The 22,419-nt window shown below is 41.5% G+C and overlaps 1 pseudogene; it reads left to right on the top strand.

Moving 5' to 3' along the window:
* The first annotated feature begins 19,110 nt into the window (after positions 1–19,110).
* On the top strand, positions 19,111–19,223 carry LOC133063058 (U2 spliceosomal RNA; annotated as a pseudogene).
* The last annotated feature ends 3,196 nt before the right edge of the window (positions 19,224–22,419 follow it).

The following is a 22,419-nucleotide window of genomic DNA, read 5'->3' as shown; positions in this document are numbered from 1 at the left end:
ATGGCAATGATGGTGTTGAGAAGGGGAAGAGGATGCTGACCAAGAGGAGAAGGAGGAAGATGTGGCTTTCCATGGTTTGATCCAATAGCCTTTTGCGAGCTGACACAGAAACCCCAAACTCAGTCTCCCTCCCAGACCCTGGGGCCTAACCTGCAAACCTTTCAACACCAAAACCTCCTGTCCTCCCCAGGCCCTCCTAGGCCAAATGTAACAGCTTTTTCGCAAGCTCTCACCAAACAATTCAAGTGGATTAAAATATGTATGTATATATTTATGCAGACAAGAAAGATGGAAAGCGTAACTTCTAGTTAGAGTCTAAATTTCCTGCCTCCAAAGCCCAGCTGGATAGCAGGAGTTCTAACAGAAAACAGCCGCACAATTAGCTGGAGTTCTGTAGCTGTCTGCAGCGGACTGCTTACGCCGTTGTCTCGATAGGTGGTCTCCCAGTTCATCAGTTCATAAATAAGTAATTTGAAATGTGTTCCTGAGGGAAATTTTCCTCCTGCTCTCCCCAACAGACTGTACTCATCAGTTTTCCTGTTCTCCAGGTAGCTGCCGTCCTCATTTATAATGGCCAGAGGAACTACGCTGTTCTAATTCCTGCTTCATTACATTGTCTAATGCGAGCTTTCACCAGCCTTGCACTCTACATTTCTTTATATTGATAAGAAAAAAAAAAAAGACTGCATATATTATTTGTTGGTTACTTTGAAGGTAGCTTTGCTAGTGGCTTAAGTGTAATATTTTTACATACAAAACAAGATGGACAAGTGGAGCTCTGGACAGAGGTTTGGAAATGTCAATCAGCTCTCAAGAGTCACGTATGTGTACATACACAGAGTGCACAAACCACACACAACACAAACCATCACCTGTCTTTTACCTCTTATACCTTGGTTCCTGCACACATCACACATTTAGGCTGGCAGATATTTTTGTACACATCTTGATGCATTGTTTCAGCCCTATATTTTTTTCCACTCGAAAAAATGCACAACCAGATCAAAAGCACCTGGTGACTTAGGAAAACCAGGGTCCCCTACTGGCAAAGCTAATGGAGTCACTAATTTGCCTGGCCAATAAAACCAATGATTTCTGTACTAAAAGCCTTTGAGTGAAGCCTCCAGGGCTTGCTCCAGGGGTAATGGAGAGGGGCTAGTTTCCTCTTAGCCAATAACCTAATTATTTTTTTAAAGCACTAACTGTACCTTTCATTATAATAATGCATATAATTGATTTTACTGATTATGTCTTTCATGGCATCTATTAGTCACTGGGAACTATATTTACTTCTTTTTGTTGTTTTTATGATTGTTTAGCTTTGGAGTCTCATAATAGGTAATTAATAAAATATGTTAATCTGAGAGTAATTTACCTAATGAGATCTCCAGGAATGCTTTTCTCTCCTGAAAAAGGAATTCCTCCAAAGGCTTTTGTGAAAGAAAAAGCTTTCCTGTGAAATCTTGGCACAATCTGAAACCTAAATTCAGAGTACTCATTTCTTTTCCTAGCCTCTGAAAGCTAAAGAATCTCATCAGAAGGATTTAAAAGTGAAAGTCAAAGACCATCCAGTTTCTGAGAAAACTCTCCCCTTCTCTGGCCTGGTTGTATAATCACCCTCTCCCTCAGTGACCACCATGTTAACCATGAGTAGAGTTGACCCTCCAGCTATCAGATGGCTCTGTTAAGAATAAGACTATCATTTAGGAGGAGAGTAAGATTATTGTGATGCAAGAAAAACAAAACCAAAAGGGTGAGATGAAGAGAAGAAAGAAAAGGAAAGGGGCTAAACAAGGATAATCTTTTGACTACAGGAGACTTTCAACATAGAACACATCACATGGTGAGAGAGGATGACAAAAATCTAGACTGATCTCCCCTTGGCAAGAGCAATTCACCTAGACCTGTGAGATGGGCCAGCGTACGGAGGAGCTCATTCTCTGGGATGCTGGTCAGACAGGACAAAGGATGTATGCAAGAGAGTGGTGCTTCACACTGTGACAGATCTGGCTCACATGCAGTTCTGCACCAGGGACTTGGTAGCCTCAGTCATGTCATTTCTTCTCTCCTCACCGTATTACCTTTCATCTTCAAGATGGGGAGTGGACAACTGTACTACCCCCATCAGATCCATAAGACTGATGGAGGCATGTCTGTAATGAAAGCAAACAGAGCTTGGTATTCACTAGGGTTTCTCAACCTCAGTAAGACTGATATTGGGGTCCAATAATTCTCTATTGATGGCAGGGTGGGGGGCAGGGAGGGAGTTGCATTGTATTTTGTACAGTGGCATCTCTGCTTCTAGCCAGTGGGTGCCAATAGCACTCCTCTTTCTTCAGTTGTGGCAATCAAAATTGGATCCAGATATTCTCAAATACAGGAGATCAAACAAATCAGTCCTAAAGGAAATCAACCCTGAATATTCATCGGAAGGACTGATGCTGAAGCTGAAGCTCCAATACTTTGGCCACATGATGCAAAGAGCTGACTCATTGGAAAAGACCCTGATGCTGGGAAAGACTGAGGGCAAAAGGAAAAGGAGGCAGCAGAGGATGATATGGTTAGAGGGCATCACCGACCCAACAGACATGAATTTGAGCAAACTCCGGGAGATAGTGAAAGGCAAGGAAGCTTATCGTGATTCAGTCCATGGGATTGCAAAGAGTTGGATATTACTTAGTGACTGAATAACAACAACATTCTCAAATACCTTTTGGAAGGAAAGGATAAAGACATTAGGCAAAATCGCCACTCCTGAGAACTACTGGCCAACATTAAAGACTCAATGAGCACTAGCTTAATATTGCGATGATCTTTTCTGAGAATCATCTAGCAGAACAGATGAGAAAACCACTTGAGGAAAAACATGTAGAGTGTTCTACAGTGAATTCCTTCAACTCCCCTCATGATTACTGGGAATAATCTCAGACTTCAGTTTCAGTGAGTGTCTCCCACTGACATGAAGAAACTTCTTTCCAGAGGAGGACAAAATCTCCTGAGAGGAAGGGAGAATACGCCATAAATTGACTCCAGGTTATGTATTACATACCAGGATGTGTGGGAACCATCTCAGGCCCAGCTCCCAGAGAGCCAAGCCAATCTAAAACCAAAGGACGCCAATATCAAGTAGTGTGTGTGTGTATATGTGTGTATAAACACACATATGCATATAACTGTAGTTATAGATATATAGCTATATCACACACATAAATCTCTGATATATAAGCACAGAACTACAGTAAAGTCTGTAGTTGATTGAGGGAAAATCGAAAGTTACTTAACCCTTATCCATAAATAGCAAAGTATGTGAATCAATAAAGCCTAAAACCAACTTGCCTATCTTTGATTCCTATGACATGTGACTTTCTCTAAAAATTCACGTCCTAGACGCTTTTCTAATCCAGGCTACTTCAGGTTTGAAGTGGTTCTATCTTATGCAGTGAGAAAAAGTAACCTCCTACATTGAGTTCAGGCCACTGTATGAAAGACTCTGTTTACATGTTATCTCATTTAGCAAAATACAACCTGCCAATTTTAACAATCACTTGATTGCCTCACTCTGTAGAAAAAGGGAATTAAAAACCTGCATTTGTTATACATACGTATTCACACCCCGCCCAGAGACATGCACTTAATACCATAGAAAACCACATAAACACAAAAATAGCAACAGACAATTGCCCAAACATGTTCACACTACCCTCTCACACACTGATTCAAATATAAGTACCTGATGACATTCAAAGTCATAGACTGGATTTCCCAATAAGCAGAAAATTCATGTGCCAAGATACACTGGTAAAACAGGAGTCGTCAAAAAAAAATTTTATAAGGAATTTGCTACTTAAAAATCATCAGAGTGAAATTAAAAGGAAAAATTAATTCTTTCTTCTTCTTTACACTTCCATTACAATTTTTCATTGTTTTTATTTACTGTTACCTATGTTGGGTCAGCAGAGGTCAACATATTATTAATTTTTCAAGTCTTAAAAATATTTTTTTTTCCTTTTCTTTTTTTGGCAATGTGGCATGTGGGATCTTATTCCCTGACTTGGGATTGAATCCATGTCCCCTGCAATGACAGTGCAGAGTCCTAACCAGTGGACCACCAAGGCAGACCCTTGAAAATCTTTACTGAGCCCTGAGGCACCTCCAAATATTCACACCCAAACTGTAAAACATGGATACTCAGGCCTGTTTTTACACATACCCTTAAGCATGACTCTGGATGATGGGAAGGCTCTGTTCCAGCAGTCAGAGACTTGTACCTTTACCTTCTACTTACCATTGATACTTTGTTCAGATCTCAGTATCCCAATGTAAAAAAAAAAAAACCCTAAATGGTGGGATTAGCAGATTTCCTACGTTCGATTTAGCTTTGACTGTGTGTGAACCCCACCTCTTATCCAAGGTCACCCACAGTTGGGGGCCACAGAGTCAGAACTGGAGGTGATTCCTCCTCCTAGTTCAAGGCCTTTTCCACAAAGTTGTCTCCCCACACAGATGCCTCTTTCCTGTTCTCTCTTCCTGCAGCTCCCCAGCTCCTCATTACTATGCATCTCTTCTCTCATCTCCTGTGCAGCCAATCCACAGCCCCCTCCCCACCCCCCACAGCTCTCGCGGCAGGTAGCACAGGAAAAGATAGCAATGGGGAAAGACAGCCAGGCACATTGAAGGGGTTTCTTTGCCCGGGGACCCCTTTATCTGAAGTTGTCCTCAAAAGCGGAAATGAGTTGATTTGCATTTTCCCACTGAAGCATGCATAGTAGCTGAGGAGTGTTTCTCGTTACCAAGTACCGTCTTCTCTAGTTTGCCCTGAGGCCTTCTCTGGGGCTGGAGCAACTCTGAAAACACCTGTATGCTGCCCATTTAAATACATGCTTCAGACAAATCTTTTCGGGGGTTTCAAAAGGGAAAGACTAATGCTTTCCCTCCCCAGCATACATTATCCTCTCTGTGAATGCTAAAGGCAGAAATTAACTCTCTCCAGACTGGTTTCTTTCTAGTCTGTGTATCCATACAATGCTTGCATTCCATGTTCTAGGACTGGCAGTTGACAGCTTTCTCATTCATTTGTTCATTCATTCATTCAGCAAGCAAGCATTTACTGAGCATTGACTCTGTGCAAAAGCCCTATGATGACAGCATGTCACCTACAGAGATAACTTTGACATGGTTCTTGTTCTCAAACTGCTCCCAGCTGATCTGAGATCTTACTTGGGGACCTCACTGCATCTCAGAAATTGGCTTGGACAACATTATGGCTTGTTGCAACCCACACTTTGCCCCAAGACTTCTGCACATTCCTGGCCTTCCTTCTCTTCTGTGCACCTGAGCCTGCTGCCATCTTTGGGCACAAGCACCTCCTGACTTTGGTAACTTTGTGGAAGAACTGAGGGGAGTGGAAGGGAGTGTCATCATGCACCACGTGGTCTCCTGCCACCTTGGGGGCGCTTCTGCCTCATTCTCCGGTGGGCTCCCAAAGTCAGGGCTCTCCAAAGGGTGACCTGTCTCACTGTGTGCATTCCTCAGGGAAGGGTGAGCTCATCCTGCTTTTCTCGCAATGTGCACATCCCACAGACCAGTCTTCCCTCCTTGATATTCTTGAAATATGCAGAATAAAGTTTTCCCTCTCCTTTTATTCAAATATTTAAAGTAGTAATCTTTGGATAGCAAAGAGATCAAACCAGTCCATCCTAAATGAAATCAACCCTGAATATTCATTGGAAGGACTGAAGCTGAAGCTGAAGTTCCAATACTTTGGCCACTTGATGTGAAGAGTCGACTCATTGTAAAAAGACCCTGATGCTGGGAAAGGTTGAGGGCAGGAGGAGAAGGGGATGAAAGAGAATGAGATGGTTGGATGGCATCACCAACTCAATGGACATGTGTTTGAGCAAACTCCAGGAGATAGTGAAGGACAGGGAAGCCTGGCCTGCTGCAGTCCTTAGGGTCGCCAAGAGTCAGACACAACTTAGTGACTGAACAACAAAGTAGGAAAGTGAGGGAAGTTGAAAGAGTATGCCTGGCCCCAGGCAGGCAATTAATAAATATAATGGGTGGACATATTTGAAGGAGAGGTTTGGAAAAGGTCTGTGGGTGTTCAGGGCAGGAAAAGATGGCTCTCATAAAGAATTCAAAGAAGAAAGGCTTTTCTGCCTAAGCATGTGTTGGCACATGAGCTGCCCATCTCTCCTGTTACCTAGTCTTTTCTCAACCCGGTGTATATATGCTTATTCTCTTTTCTTGTTTTGGGACAACTCTTCATGAAAAACAAGATGAAGGGGATTTTGAAGGGCTGAACATAGGACTCAGGAATCATACATTTCTAAAAGGTCCAAGCAAAAAGAAGTTTTAGAGCTCATCTACCCAGTGCCTCTGGTTCATAAAGGAGTAAACAGACCTATCCAAGTTTGTGGACCATGTTAATGGGCCATAATGCACTCAACCCTCTTTTTTCTGTAGCAGAGAAATCCAGACCTCTGATATGCTTTACCTGATCTGTGGAGAGGGGTTGTTGTTGTTGTTGTTGTTTTTTCGCCTCTTAAGTTGAATGAATGATGGATGTTTTAAAACCATGAAATTTCACATAATCATCCAGAAAAAAAGTCAATGGTCTGCCAACACTGAGCTCACATTCCTGACCAGCAGCAGTGGCTGGAGCTGGGTGGCTACGGTTCCCTGTTTGCACAGTCCCCTTCACACTCAGCGGGGTCCCTGCATCACCACCATGGTCATGGCCACTATAGGCTTTTAAACTGGTAAGCCCTGCTCTATGGCAAGCTTCCTGCTCTGGCCAAGAAAAAACTTTTAGCATAACTAGCTTCAAGAAGTTCTATATGTGGTGTGATTCTAGAAGAACCAAGAAATTCAGTAATTCCTCTCCTCACCAAAAACTAATAAATTATAGGCAAACAAACCTTTCCCTTTGTCTGGTACTGCCAGGAATTCCACTGTAGACTGGATTAAGTATTGTGATCCTCCACGTTTTGGATTTGAAAGAGAAATGATGAAGAAAGAAGTGGCTTCTAGCACACATCTTATCTATTTTACTATTTTGGCTGAGGACCATTCTCAACTATAAGAACTCTCAGACCCACTGTATTGTGTGCATACACACATGCACACACACAAACACACACACCACACGCACACACAATACATAGCATTACACAGTATCCTTGCTAGTTCTCTCTCTCTCACTCTTGAAATCAGTCACATACCCAACCTTGCTGAAATCTGATTCAATCAAAAACACAAAAGTTTCCCTTTAAAAAAGAAAACAATTTTCATAAAATAAAAACAGAGCAAATAGACCTCTTTGAAGATGCAAATGTGACGGTTTCCTGCAGAGAATCAGAGAGAGCATGAACCAAAGGAACACACTCTGGAAGTAGAGGATACTGCCTTGCTTTTATGTGAGGGTGACGACTTTGAGAGGCAGAAGGTATATGAACACATACGTTTTCTGTATATGGACAGAAAGAAAGGGAGAAAAGCTGTCATTTTAGCAAGAGTTATTTTATTGTGACACCGTGCTAACAGCTGGGTAAATAACAAAATACTATGCCAGAGTTTAACAGGTCTTCTTCCTTTCTCTTGTTTCCATTGTGAGGAAATGGAGAGAAAATGTAATGAAGCATATTTCTTTTTAAGCGGCACATAGCTGCCCGCTATGTGGATCCTGTTTTCTGGCATCATTTTAATTAGAAAAGGCGAGAATATTATCGATGTTCCCCCACTGCCCTTCCTGGTGTCTAAGTGAGGGTTTCACAGAGAACTGGCAACCAACACAATTTTGACAAAGTGAACTCCTTTCTCTTAGAAGCATTCCTCCAATCCCCAGATAATACCCCTCATTCCTCCCACATTAACTAACACACACAACTTTCTTCCTCCCACCCTCCTCCAGCCCACACTTCTCTCTGAAACGTATAACATAATTGTGAAGGCTAATTATCAAATAATGCTTAAGCCTTTGGGAGCAAGATAGGGGGTTCTAGAAATGTTTTTAAAAGTCCCCAGACTGCAATAGAAACGTGATTAACTGAAACAAAAATGCCTGGTGAAAAGTTTCAAACTAAGGTCAGTTTAAAAAAAAATGTTTTAATACATATATCTATGTATTACACATATGTATAAGTAATATTGTACTATATAATATATATTGTAGCATATATATAATGTGCATATATACGTGTATGTGTATATATATATATATATATATATATGATATATTAGTTTTTTAATTCTAACTAGATTCTCTGTCATTCTAGTGCAGGTCCCTTAAAGAGAGAAATAATTAGAAACTGATCCATTCTTTTCCTAATACTAGGCTATTCACCACGTATTTCTGTCTACTCACTACCTCCCCTGAGAGAGGACCCTCAGCTGGCTTGGCAGGAAGGAGGAGCTGCCTTTAGTCAGAGGGGAGGGGAGAGAAATTCTGGACAATATAATTCTCATCTTGGCCCAAACTTGAGCAGATAGAACCTAACATAGTCTTTATTATGCAGCACCCATGAACACCACATTTTACAAAGTACTGTACTGCATGCTACATACTGCAATGAGCAGAGCTGCGTAGTCCAGGAGGCTGGGAGAAGACAACTGGACCTCTTGCCTCCCTTGCCTCCTCCACTCCAAGCATGGGCATAGGTTTTATATCGGCATCCTCAGGCCAAAAGAAACAGTGGCTGTGGATACATGTGTATGGGGTCCAAGGCCTCAGCTGTGATATATGGAGAAGTTAAAAATAGCACCCAGCTGGACAGATTTCAACTGTCCTGGGACCCTGGGCAGTTACAACTGTCCTGGGTAGTTACAGAGCAGAAGGGGCAGGAGGTGGAGGAGGAAGAAAGAAAGTCTGAATAATAACTATGCATGGTCTATCATGCAAAGAGCTGTCAAAAGAAGGTGCCTCACTCTTTCTTCAGTAGAATCCATGACCAGGATGCTGATTCTGTGCACGACAAGCTCTCCAACAGGAAAGAGAGCCCATGCATGAACCCTGGGTCAAGAAAGCAAGAAAAATTCATTCTGAGAATCAGCCTGCAAATGAGCATTCCATGAGGATCAGCTCTTGATTCAACACTGGAGGAGGGGATATCCATGAGGTCCAGGGACTCACTTTCTAATTGAAGGAGCAAGTCCCACTGGTTATCTTTACCTCATGCCCAATGGAGACTTCCTGCCTTATTCAAGGGACTCAGGCATGAATGGCAATTCTGGGCAAGAGATAGTCAGAATGTATGAGCGATAGTTTCCCCCTAGATTACTGGGCAAGGCCTGACTCATCAATAATCGGGACTAATGACACCTCACTGTGCACACTTTCTTATGATGTGATGTCATGCCATTCAAATTACACAGCTACTACTGGGGTGCACGCAGTATTCCATATTCCTTACAGCCATGGAAGAATCGGGACATATCTTCTCAGTTCAGTTTTCCTTTTGGTACAGGAAAGTAGGCTAGGGAGATTATTCTTCTTATTAGTTAGTAAGCATAAATATAAACTAGAAAATTCAAACATTGATGCTGAAGCTCCTATACTTTGGCCACCTGCTGCAAAGAGCTGACTCACTGAAAGAGACCTGGATGCTAGGAAAGACTGAGTGCAGGAGGAGAAGGAGATGATAGAGAATAAGATGGTTGGATGGCATCACCGACTCAATGGACATCAGTTTGAGCAAACTCTGGGAGATGGTGAAGGACAGGGAATCATGGCATGCTGCAGTCCATGGGGTTGCAAAGAGTTGGACTTGACTTAGCAACTGAACAGCAACAAAACATTAGTCGTCAAAGAAATCCCAGGCTTCCAGGAGACTATTCTGAGCTACAGTCTGATCACCTGCTGGGGTCCAGCCTCGGCAGGATCCAGGGGGTACCCTCAGGATGAACGGCATCGGCGAGAGAGAGAGAAGACACGTGAGACCAGCCTTGATAGGGCCAAGTCTGCGAGGGAGAGAGAAAGAGAGAAAGAGAGAGAGAGAGAGTGACCAGACGGGGGGTGCAGCAGAGTCTGGCAGAGTCTGGCAATCCTTTATTTTTTACCATAGCTTTTATACCCTAAGTTAGTACATTTCTAAGGGGAAGATAGTTTAACATTACGTCAGCTTGTCCTTCACGAAACCAGGGTGTTTTCTGCATACTTCTTTGTTTATGAGGGTCTTGTACATTATCTTCTGGCCTGGGGGCCTATTAACATTTTATGCAAGTCAGGTGAATGTAAACCTATTTTCTGTTTCTATGGTGACCTTAACTGAAAGGTAGCAGTCTCATAGGGCAACAGTACAGAATAGAAGTATAACCTTGTTAACACAAAAATTAATCCTTCTGCAGAAGTTGTCAGTTGCGTTTATCTAAGTTTACCCCACACTGACTCTGCGACTTTGGTGAGGCAGCTTCTGCCTAGCACTCCTGGCTGATAATTAACAACCATCTCATTGTTACCACACTAGGGCTAAGTTCTTATTTCTCTAGATCTTAAACTATATTAACAATGGTTTCTATAACACAACCTTAGCACATTAAAAGCAAAAACACAGCAAGAAAAACACAGCAAGCAAAACACAGCAAGCAAATCTCAACCCAATAACCACCTATAGAATAATTTTTCTTATGTTTTCTAATAGGACTCCTTTACCCCTTAAAAAGGCTCTATATCTATTAGGGCTTTTATATAATCAGGTTCTTTATGCTATTTTATGATTAGGATATTATAAGCAATCATGTATATTAGTACCAAGGGCATAAATGCATTTGGCTAACAAACTACCAGCAAAGGAGTTTAAATTAAAACACTCCTTTCACCCTGAATAATCTCATAAAATACCACCACCTGGGAAACTTATTGATTAAAGTTCTAAATTGATTCTTATTTGGGAAGAGATCAGGGAAGGCCTTCCTGCCTGTGTCAGAGAAATTAGGGAGTAGTCCATTGAGGCAGGCATCAGAAAGACAGATATCATCTTTAAGGTGAGCGCAGGGGGCAGCTTTTTAGAATCCCTGAAAACCTGATCTGCCTTGCCCGTCAGGTTTTCTCCTCATGACCTTGTCATGGGTGGGATCTCGTGAGCTGGCCTTTTCGAAACCCCTGAAAACCTGATCCGCCTTGCCCATCAGGTTTTCTTCCTCATGACCTTGTCATGGGTGGGATCTCGTGTGCTGGCTCCCGGCAATCACCAACCTGTAAATGAGTTTACTTTTCTCTGTTATTAGGAATTCTTTTGTGCAAAAAGCTTACCGACATGGTATGTTAGATTGTGGCTCCCTCCAAGATATCCATGTTCTAATCCCCAGGTCCTTCCTATGAATCTTACTTTAACGGCAAAAGGGATTTTGCCAGTGTGATTAAGTGAAGGATCTTGAAATGGAGAGATTATCCTATGTTATCTAGGTGGGCCTTCATGTAATCAAATGTGTACTTATAAGAGGAATGCAGAGGGAGACTTGGCTACATGATGATGGAGGCAGAGATTGTAGTGATAGGAGTTGAAGATGGAAGACAGGGCCATAGCAAGGAAATACTGATGGCTAGATGCTAAAAAGGCCAAGGAAGCAAGTTATCTACCTCCAGAGTTTCAGAAGAAATCCTGCCAACATGTGATTTTAACCCATTTTGGACTTCAGATCTCTAGAACTGTAACATAACAAGTTTGTATTGTTTTAAGACACTAGATTTGTAATTAATTCATTCCAGCAGCAACAGGAAACTAATATAAAAGTCCAAGTCAGGTGGATCAGCAACTTCACACTATTATAGTGAATGATGTTACTTCAAACCAGAGAACATAGGATGTTGAGGGATATTTATTGTATCCCTTCTCCATTGGAAGCTATTATATTAAGCCAAAGTGTGTTCAGTTCAGACTGGCTTCCATGCATTTGTTCCTGCCTTGAGAACCACCCTCATCTATCCTACTATAGATTCTATTGTGAAACAATTAAACGAAATCTCCTTAAACTTATGTTTTTGATGGAAGTGAGGTTTTTGGTTCCAAATTGTTATTTAGTCACTAAGTCATGTCTTGACTCTTTTGAGACCCCATGGACTACAGCCCACCAGGCTCCTCTGTCCATGGGATTTCCCAGGCAAGAATACTGGAGTGGGTTATCATTTCCTTCTCCAAGGGATCTTTCCAACCCAGGGATTGAACCCACATCTCTTGCACTGGCAGGCGGATTCTTTACCACTCAGCCACCAGGGATGCCACCTTTGGTTCCAAATCAGTTCAGTTCAGGCACTCAGTCATGTCCGACTCTTTGCGACCCCATGGACTGCAGAATGCTAGGCTTCCAAATAGGCTTTAATAATCAGAAAAGGCAAAGAAAGATTTCTAATCCTACAAAGGTAGTAAGGTCTTAGCTCCAGTGCCAGGCTTATATTTTTAGACTGTATAATACGAGAAGTCTCAGGGTACCAAGCTGTCATTTCTACCAGCCTGCTGTTGTACTGTAAATGTATACTCTTCATTGGAGACTATGATTCAGTTTCTCCAATTCCCCCAATAAAATGAAAACAATATTTTTAAATAGTCACTCATTACCCCAAATCATAAATCAGCTTTTAAATAGACACATATTTGCCCAGATGTCTTATGAATTATCACACAAACCAAACAATTGAAACTTATATTTAAAAGAGTTAACTGGAAGATTGGCAAAGAGGATCCAGTGCTCAACTAATAGGAGACTTCAAAGAAGAAAGCAAATAAAAATAGGAATCACAAGAGAACAATAACCAAAAAAACCCAAGAACTATAGTTCAGCAAAGTTTTAACCAATATAAAAAATGATGTGAACTCTATATTGAAAGAACATAGCCTATACTTGAGAACACTGACCCAGAATGACCAAAATCAAGACATAGTCTAGAAAAATTATCACATTTAAAAGAAAAAAAAAAAAAATCTGGGTAGCTAGGCAAAAAGAACATATAAGAGAAATCAAATTAAATTATCTTCTGATTTTTTTTTGACAGCAAAGCTTTTTGCCAGAAGAAATTACAGTAATGTATTTAAGATATTCAAGGAGAAAAAATGTGAACTAAGGATATTTTATCCAGGAAATCACAAACTGCTAATGACATGCAAAGATTCAGAGAATATTATTCCCATGAGTCCTTCCTAAAGAGTCTACTAAAGAACAAGTTTCAGACAGGTATTGCTGGTGAATGTTAGATATATAGTTTCTTGAAGCTAAAAGACTAAATGAGGGTTAAAAGGTAGAGATTCCAGTATGTAATGGCTATATGATTTAAAATGCAAATATATGACTATAAAAAAATGGGGAGATGATTAGCATATGCAAAGAAATGTTTTATCTGCTTTCAGTAATAATAATGTCAGTGATAGTACGTGATTATTACTCTGAGAATGTTGTATATGCGAAGCAGAAAAAAGCAAGTGCTAACAATGGAATATTTCTAATTCTACTATCCCTTGCACCTTCAATAATTTTCTGGTGAAAGAAAGGAGTTACTAAGGCAATATTAAGTAGACATCCTATAGATTTAAATCTGAATTAGAAATATCAGTAGGAACTCAAGGTATTTGTTTATTCTAGCTTTTTCCATTAAAAGGATTTAGAAACAAAAATTAACCTGATAGCTGTAAGCATCTCCAGCACTCAGATTTGACTTTCAAGTGACATATCCCATTGAGCGAAACCCGGATTTCTTGGATAAATGGCTAATTTCAGGTCTGCAGCAGGAAATATCCATGAGTTTGGAACATCTTGACAAGAAGTTAGAAGGAAGTGCTAAAAAAAACCACTAAGGTCATGTCAAAAGAATTCAGGAAGCACCTTGAAGAACTTTCCACTGCCAAAGATTTGAGCTATGTAGAAGAGTGAAGCTCAGCAAGTACATATAAACCCATGAATGAATTAATGACATGCATTTTTAAAATAATAATTGGTTAACTTCAGACAAAACAATGATCCAGTTGTGATCTTGAAAACTAGGCAAATAAAAGAGTAATCAAACCTTGTCCTACCTATCCTATATGAATTGTAGTATGCTGTAACAAAGCAGCAGATGAGATATTATTCCTTTATATTTTTAAAATGTACCCCAAGTAACAAATAAAAATATACTATAGAATTAAATTATTACTATTTTTCAACTCCCAATGAATTAATGACTGTCAACATTGAGCATCTACTTTAATTAATATCAAAAAACTGCATAAACCAGGCACAAGACATAACATCACCTATAACTTTATTTAAGAGATCAAACCTGTGTCAGATCAAGCCTCTCGATTTAGCTTCCAATCTGTAGGAAATACAAAAGACAGAGGAACACACTGAAATGCATCATGAGTGAAAGTGAAAGTGAAGTCGTGTCCGACTCTTTGCGACCCAATGGACTGTAGCCTACCAGGCTCCTCCATCCATGGGATTTTCTAGGCAAGCGTGATTGCAAGGCAAGAGTGGGTTGCCATTTCCTTTTCCAGGGGATCTTCCTGACCCAGGGATGGAACCTGGGTCTCCCACATTGCAGGCAGATGCTTTACTATCTGAACCACCAGGGAAGAATCATGAGTGAGCAGTCAGCAAATCTGACTGTAGGAAACTTAACAAGCCAAATGGCCCAGACCTGTCCACAAATAAATTGTAAGAAAGGGAAAGAGCTAGAGGGGAAAACCATAGATTAAAGAGACCTAAAAGGTATATCAAGTTTAAAAACATAAGGGCAAGAATAAACTACAGTTCAGGGATGCACCCTTGAACAATAAAACCACAAATAAATGCAAGGACATGATTACTATAAAAGTCAGGATGATGGTTACTTCTGGAGGTAAGGAGAAATTGTGTTGATATGAGGTACATGGAGAAATTACAGGGGTGGCTGGCGATTCCATTTATTGATTTGAGTGATAGTTATAAGGGTGGTGATGGTGAAGTCACTCAGTCGTGTCCAACTCTCTGCGACCCCATGGACTGTAACCTACCAGGCTTCTCCATCCATGGGATTTTCCAAACAAGAGTACTGGAGTGGGTTGCCATTTCCTTCTCCAAAGGATCTTCCTGACCCAGGGATCGAACCCGGGTCTCCTGCATTGTAGGCACAGACGCTTTACCGTCTGAGCCACCAGGGAAGTCCATTTATAAGGGTACTCACTGTATAATAATTCACTAAGTCTTATATTAGGGTTTTTTTTTTTTTCTATATCTGTGCTTAATTTTACCATAAAAATACTTTTTAAAGGAGTTAACTGCAATGGTTTTGTTCTCTATGTTAATTATTTGGTCTTAATAAATAAGAAACTCTCCCCAAAGCAAGGGCTTCTGCTTCTTGGGTTTCTCCAGGACTATTATGACCAACCTAGACAGCATATTAAAAAGCAGAGACATTACTTTGCCAACAAAGGTCCATCTAATCAAGGCTATGGTTTTCCAGTGATCATGTATGGATGTCAGAGTTGGACTGTGAAGAAAGCTGAGTGCTGAAAAATTGATGCTTTTGAACTGTGGTGTTGGAGAAGACTCTTGAGAGTCCCTTGGACTGCAAGGAGATCCAACCAGTCCATCCTAAAGGAGATCAGTCCTGGGTGTTCACTGGAAGAACTGATACTGAAGCTGAAATTCCAGTACTTCGGCCACCTAATGCGAAGAGCTGACTCATTGGAAAAGACCCTGATGCTTGGAGGGATTGGGGGCAGGAGGAGAAGGGGACGACAGAAGATGAGATTGCTGGATGGCATCACCGACTTGATGGACATGAATTTGAGTAAACTCCAGGAGTTGAGTAAACTCCTGGCGTGCAGTGATTCATGGGGTCACAAAGAGTCGGACACGACTGAGTGACTGAACTGAAGACATAATAACTAGTGTCCAGCCATGATCACTGAATTTAGCACATGGCACAGTGGTAGAGAATCTGCCTGCCAATTCAGGAGACTCAAGACACAGAGGTTCAATCTCTGGGTCAGGAAGATCCTCTGGAGTGAAAAAACGGCAACTTGCTATAGTATTCTTTCTTGCCTGGAGAATTCCATGGACCGAGGAGTCTGGTGGGCTACAGTCCATGGGCTCACAAAGAGTTGGACATGACTGGGCACACACACACAGAGCTCGTTAAATTCCTGTTTCATGAATCTATGAATTAGTGAGTCTATAGACAATACAAACACTCCATACTTACAATGTTCTGTACCTTTCTACTAGACGGCTCTCCAGGCTAGAAAAATCTTCAGGAGCTCTCTATTACATGTAGGAAATGCTTATACTTCTCAGCTTCACATTCCAGCCTCTTTTCCAGAAAACAGTTCCAATCCATCTTTCCAATCTTACCACAGTTACTAACTCAAATCTAGCTCCTATTTTTTCCATTTCCCCACTCTCATGCCTTCTCTGGTAGCTTTCACCTTTCTCTGTACTTGCATAAATTCTACTCATCTTAGAGCCACTTAAGGGGTGGCTCTATTCCCATTTCTTCTCTAAAGTCAGTTCTTATTACTCTTTCCCATTTTGCTTTCTCTTTCTTTTGATCTTTAACTATACCTATTATATTATCACTACTAGACACTTAGTCCTTGCTTGCACTATTGTGAGAAAACATTTTTCCTTTATTTGTTTAGGGTCTGCAAATATCTTCTTTATTTCTTAAGTCTGGAACAGCAGCTGATGCTTTTAAAAATTGTTATAGAAAGCCTACCATCACATTTTACACATAAAATTCTCCCAACCAGTATTTGGTTGGGTCATTTGGCCGGTTAGGAGGGTAGATGGATAAAATGTATGGATAGATAGAAGAATGAGTCAAATTATCATAAATTTGAGAGCATTCGATGGCTACTGACAGACAAAAGATATGCAAGTTTATATTCAATAAGGGCAGAATTACAAGTGTCTATTTGATTCTGAAAAAGATTCTGGTCAGAGGCTCTCTGCTCAACTATGGGCAGTTAAAGATGTTGAGCATCTGAAGAATGAGATGCTGAAGTGAAAAAAGAGGACACTGAGAATGACTGAAGGAAATTACAGATAAACTCCCTTTCACTCACAGCTTTGTCCACATCTGGATCTATCAGGGATTAATCACACATTTAAATACTGAAATCTCAAGCAAAAATTTCAAAAATTCCATTCTATACTTTTTTTTTTTTTAATTTCTGTGCAAAAATCACTTACGGCAAGTTTGGGACTGGGCAGGACTATAAATTGTGTTGACTGAGAGCTCTTTTTGTCTTAAAATCTAGGTATGAGCAATTACTGTGAAAAATTAGAGCCCAGCCCTTCGGTTACAAAGGTGACATGTGCATAAAGAAGGAAAGAGAAAGTCCTTGAAATGTGTCAGCTATCCCAGAGAACTCTGAGCTGAAAGAAATCCCTGTTCTGGTCAGAACACCAGGCTAGTGAGTAGCCTGATGCCCAGGACCTGCTTCTTCTGGTTCCTTCCTTCCAACTAACCACAGGCCTGCCTTCCTTTTAAAGGAATGGTTCCAGGGAGAAATCTTCAAGGACTAGACTGATTGGAAAGAATAAATGAATGGAAGTCTGTGAGCTGAAATGTCAGCAGATGTAAATAAACAGAATTTGAGGTGAAAAGAATGGGAACCTCCAGAATCTACAAACTCCTTTCCTCTCACGCTCAGGCATTTTCCCTCCAAGATAGCCTGGAAACAAGAGAAAAGCTGTCCCTGGATTGGATACCTCCTATGTCATGAGAACTACTTTTAACTGCTTCCATATGTGTAATTTTAATATCTAACCCCACCCCTCAACTTGCAAGGAAAGGATTATCTTCCCTATTTTACTGGTAATGAAAACAAAGATTCAAAGAGATCAAGACTTGACCAAGGCCACACACCTAGTAAGTGTCAAAACCAGGATTCAAATTCATGTTTCTTTTTCCCCCAAAGCCCTGCCCACTACATCTCTAGCAGAAACAGAATCTCAGCATGTTTTAGCTGAGGGATGACTTCACTGTCATGCCCGTTTCACAGATGAAGAACTTGAGGCTATTAAGGAGAAGCAACTTTCCTGATGACCTTCTATAACCCAGGCTTTCTCGTTTCCAGATAGGAACTTGCAATCACTTGAACTCACCAGGGTCCTACAAGAATAGCAGACTCAAGTAGCATAATGAAGGGATAGTTAAATGCAAGGGCACATTTAAAGGAAGCTAACAAAGGCTGGTGAGATGTTCCAGGTGTAGCAGCTACATGGGGGCCAGGGCCAAACCCTGTGCTGAAAGGACAAGGTTAAGGCCCCAAACCCAGAAAAACCTGTAGCTGAGGCTGAAGCCATAGTTGTAGCAGGCTCTGAACTTCAGTAGAGAAAGCCCCTGCCCGCCTGTAGCATGCCCTGTCTCTTCTCCAGCCTGCTGGTGCCTTTCATAAGCTGAACCATACAGAAAGCCAGAAAATAAGAAATTCCCAGGATGTGGCTTCCAAGGGTCAGAGCAAGACAGAGGGAGGATAATGGACCTAGACGGGGAATGAAGACTTCTGAACACACTGCTACATAAGGATGAAAGTGAAAGTGAAAGTCACTCAGTCGTGTCCAACTCTGCAACCCCATGGACTATACAACCCATGGAATTCTCCAGGCCAGAATACTGGAGTGAGTAGCCTTTCCCTTCTCCAAGGGATCTTCCCAACCCAGGAATTGAACCAGGGTCTCCTGCATTGCAGGAGGATTCTTTACCAACTGAGCTATCAGGATGCTTCTCTGAATTTTGGTCCTTGGAAAGAGTTCTGTCTCAGCAGCTCAAAGTCAACAAAACCATGTAAGTGTCCCCTCCTAGTCAAAGTGGGACCAGGAAGTCTTGACATGGGGAAATATAGGGCAGCTAACAGCACAGATTTGGATCTGTCACTGCCCACTACAGGAGTGTTATCCTAATCTGGCCAACTTGCCTGTGATGAAGGGGACAGAAGCCCTGCTGCTCTAACCTTCTTGGGATCAAAGGCATGACCTTGGGACTTTGTGCCCAGGCTTTAGTACCCAGGTCAGTCCTGGTATTCACTGGGAAGGTAATTGGTATTTCAGGTGAGCTTATGTGGGCATTTGAGTATTCAAAATAGGAGGCAGGAACATATGTGCTAATTACCAGTGCTTGGAAGTCAATGCCACTTTTAAAATAAAGACAGTCTTATCACTTCTCGGCCTTTTGGCTAAGATCAAGTATAGTATCTGTTCTTATCAATTTAAATAAAAGCAATCACTAAATGAAGGCAGATTAAGCATCTCAGAAAGGCACACTCCTATTATCTATGCCTTTAGCACAGGCATCCTTGCTTTGATGCTACATCTGTTTCTCAACACACACGCACACACCAACACACACACACACACACACACACACACACACACACACACACATACACCACGCCACATCAGGTCTCTCAGGCCCAAACCAACCTTCCATTCCCTCCTGAAGTTTTAGCCCCAGCTTCACTGAGCACCACCTCCTCACCCTAATTTGGTCATATTTCCTATTTAGTTTAAATCAACAGTCTGATTTTATCAACAATAATGCTTTATGGAAGTTTATTTCTTCAAACAGACTGCGCTCCTCTTTGCTGTAAAGTTAATTTTATGTTCTTTGTTCACTTTCCTAATCTGCAAATTACATCCTCCTGTTCCCTGATTACTTACTATTGGAAAAACAGCCCCTTTTTGCTTCCAGTTTGAATATTCTCTGCCTTATCTTGATGACCCTAATCTCTCTCCACTGACTGGCCTCTCAAAGCAGCAGTAAGTAACCAGGCGGGGTGCAGCACAAACCCCCCGACAGCAGCGAGCCACCGGCGGGAGCCTGGCTCCTCTGCCGGCCCTTTTCTCCGCAGTCCTTTACTCAGAGTATGGGAAGAGGCTTGGTTGCAGCAAGGAGAATTAGAAATTCTGGAATCCACTCCACGCTCTCAGGAAGTCCTAGTGGGAAGACGGAGAACTTCCGACACTCGGAGAAACAAGGACAAATGCTTTGGAGGCTGACATTTGGCTGATACTGCATGAAAAATGACCTGACTCTTTTGTTGTAAACGCCTGGAGGGGGAGGGGCTGCAAAAGGAAGAGAGATCACTGGGAATGGAGGGAAAATAGAATCAGTTCTTACATGATCAGGATTTTTAAAGAGGATGGGGAAGAGATGACCTGCCTGTCAGAAATGTCAAGGAGAATTAAGCATGTTTGTAACCGCATAGAGGGAAGGGAGGGAAATGGGGAAGGAGGAAGAACGTGATAAAAAGTTAAAAAGATGGAGTTGGAATGAATCCTAGCAAACCTCATGCTTTATGAATGAGAACACTGGGGTCCCAGGATCAGACTTCAAGTTATAATAGCAGCAAAAGATGATGATATTGATGATAATAATAATGGCAAGTGATATTGACTTATTGTTATTTATCAAGTCTATTCACCCTCTTACTGTCATGTATCACATGCCATGTTCATTTCTATCTCTGGTTTCTAGTTTCCCAACAACAATAAAAGCTAATTATTTATTATGTGGTGTGTGCCAGACATGGCCTAAACGCTTTACATGCCTTATCATATTTAATCCTCCAAAACATTTCCAGGAGGTAAGTACAATTATCATCTACATTTTACAAGTGGAAAAACAGAGAGATACACAGAGCTTGGTAACTTGTTGAAGGTCACAAGTAGGAAGATGGAGCCGGGAATCAACCAGGTCTGTCTATCTCCTGAGCTACACTCAAAAAATATTTGTGGAACGAATATATGACTTAAATCTGTGTATTTTTCACACAGACCTTGCTCCTGCTTTAGTCCAGTGCTCTAGTTTTCTGGGGGACATTGCACCTCTCCAGGTTTCCTGATTTCTGGGGCAGAGTCATCTTCTGATATAATAGGTTGGGCCAGAGGTAGGGTAATTCTTTCTGTAAAGGGCTAAATAGGAGATACTTTAGGGTTTGCAGACAACATACTTTCTCTGTCACATGTTTTTCTTTGTTTTTTAACAGTCTTTTAAAAATGTGAAAAGTCATTCTTGGCTTGAGGGCTCCCTCTGCCCTGTTCTAGGCCCCTAAACCTTGGAGTCGTACTTAAAATGCCCCTTCTGTCAGTAGCATTGAAATATATGCATTCCTATATGTAAAAGTAGATAGCTAATGGGAAGTTGCTAAATGACACAGGGAGCTCAACCTAGTGCTCTGTGACAACCTAGAGGGGTGGGATGAGGTGGGAGGTAGGAGGGAGGTTCTGGAGGGAGGGAACATATGTATACATGACTGATTCATGTTGACGTATGGCAGAAGCCAACACAACACTGTAAAGCAATTATCCTCCAATTAAAAATAAATAAATTTTTTAAACTGTCCCTCTGTCACCTATCTATCTATCTATCTGTAGATATCTATCTATGTCATCTATCTATCCAATCATAAAGATTTTTGGGTTTGGAGTGCCCTCTCAAAATACTCTACATTTTTTCAGCAGCAGTTGGTGGCTCAGAGATTAAAGTGTCTGCCTGCAATGCGGGAGACCTGGGTTTGATCCCCTGGATCAATGCGGGAAGATCCCCTGGATAAGGAAATGGCAACCCACTCCAGTACTCTTGTCTGGAGAATCCCATGGATGGAGGAGCCTGGTGGGCTACAGTCCACGGGGTCGCAAAGAATCGGACACGACTGAGCGACTTCACTTTCTTTCTTTACTTTCTTTTTATGTTTTTACGTTTTTTTCATCCCCCCAATCCTAGTCCAGGCCCACACTACCTCATGCATGCTCTCCTGTTCTCCAAAATAGCCGCGTGTCACCACTGGATCTATTTTCACAAACAATCATTTGCAGAGATCATTCCCTTGTTAAAATACCTTCAAAACTAAGCACCTTACTCTGCATTCGAGGACTGATCCCCCCAAACACAAACACACACACACAGAGTTATTTGGTCTTTAGATGATAAGAACAAGTAACATTCAAAGAGCATCAGTGCGATCTAGCCACTCAGCCCCATGGATCATCTCATTCAAGCTTCATCAGAACACCGTGAGACAGGCAGGATTATGAGTCCAATTTTACAGATGAGTAACTGAGGCTCAGAAAGGTTAAGAAACACATGCTAGCTTTTACAGAGTAAAATGGTAAAACTCAGAACCAAATTGTGGCTATAAGACTTCTTATGACAAAACCCACTGAAATGTTGTGAAGTAATTAGCCTCCAACTAATGATAAAAAAAAAAAAAAAGACTTCAGGCTCCCTTCCCTTAATCTCCATGCATTACTTTCAACGTGTCTCTTGCTCTGCCCTTCCAGAGCCTCTGCACCCTGTCCCACCGAGAAACATCCTCCAAGGGACCACTGATTCAAGACACAGCGAGCAGGTCACCCCACAGGATTCACATCTCAACTCTTGGCCTGCAAAGGGCAGTGACCGCCTTGGAAGAGAAACCTGTGCCTGTGAACTTACAGCACTATAAATCGAACAGCGATGACCTT

Source organism: Dama dama, chromosome 9, assembly GCF_033118175.1.
Source record: "Dama dama isolate Ldn47 chromosome 9, ASM3311817v1, whole genome shotgun sequence".
Classification (NCBI taxonomy): domain Eukaryota; kingdom Metazoa; phylum Chordata; class Mammalia; order Artiodactyla; family Cervidae; genus Dama; species Dama dama.
Note: the sequence above shows the minus strand (reverse complement) of the source record. Positions and strands in the feature narration are given on the sequence as shown.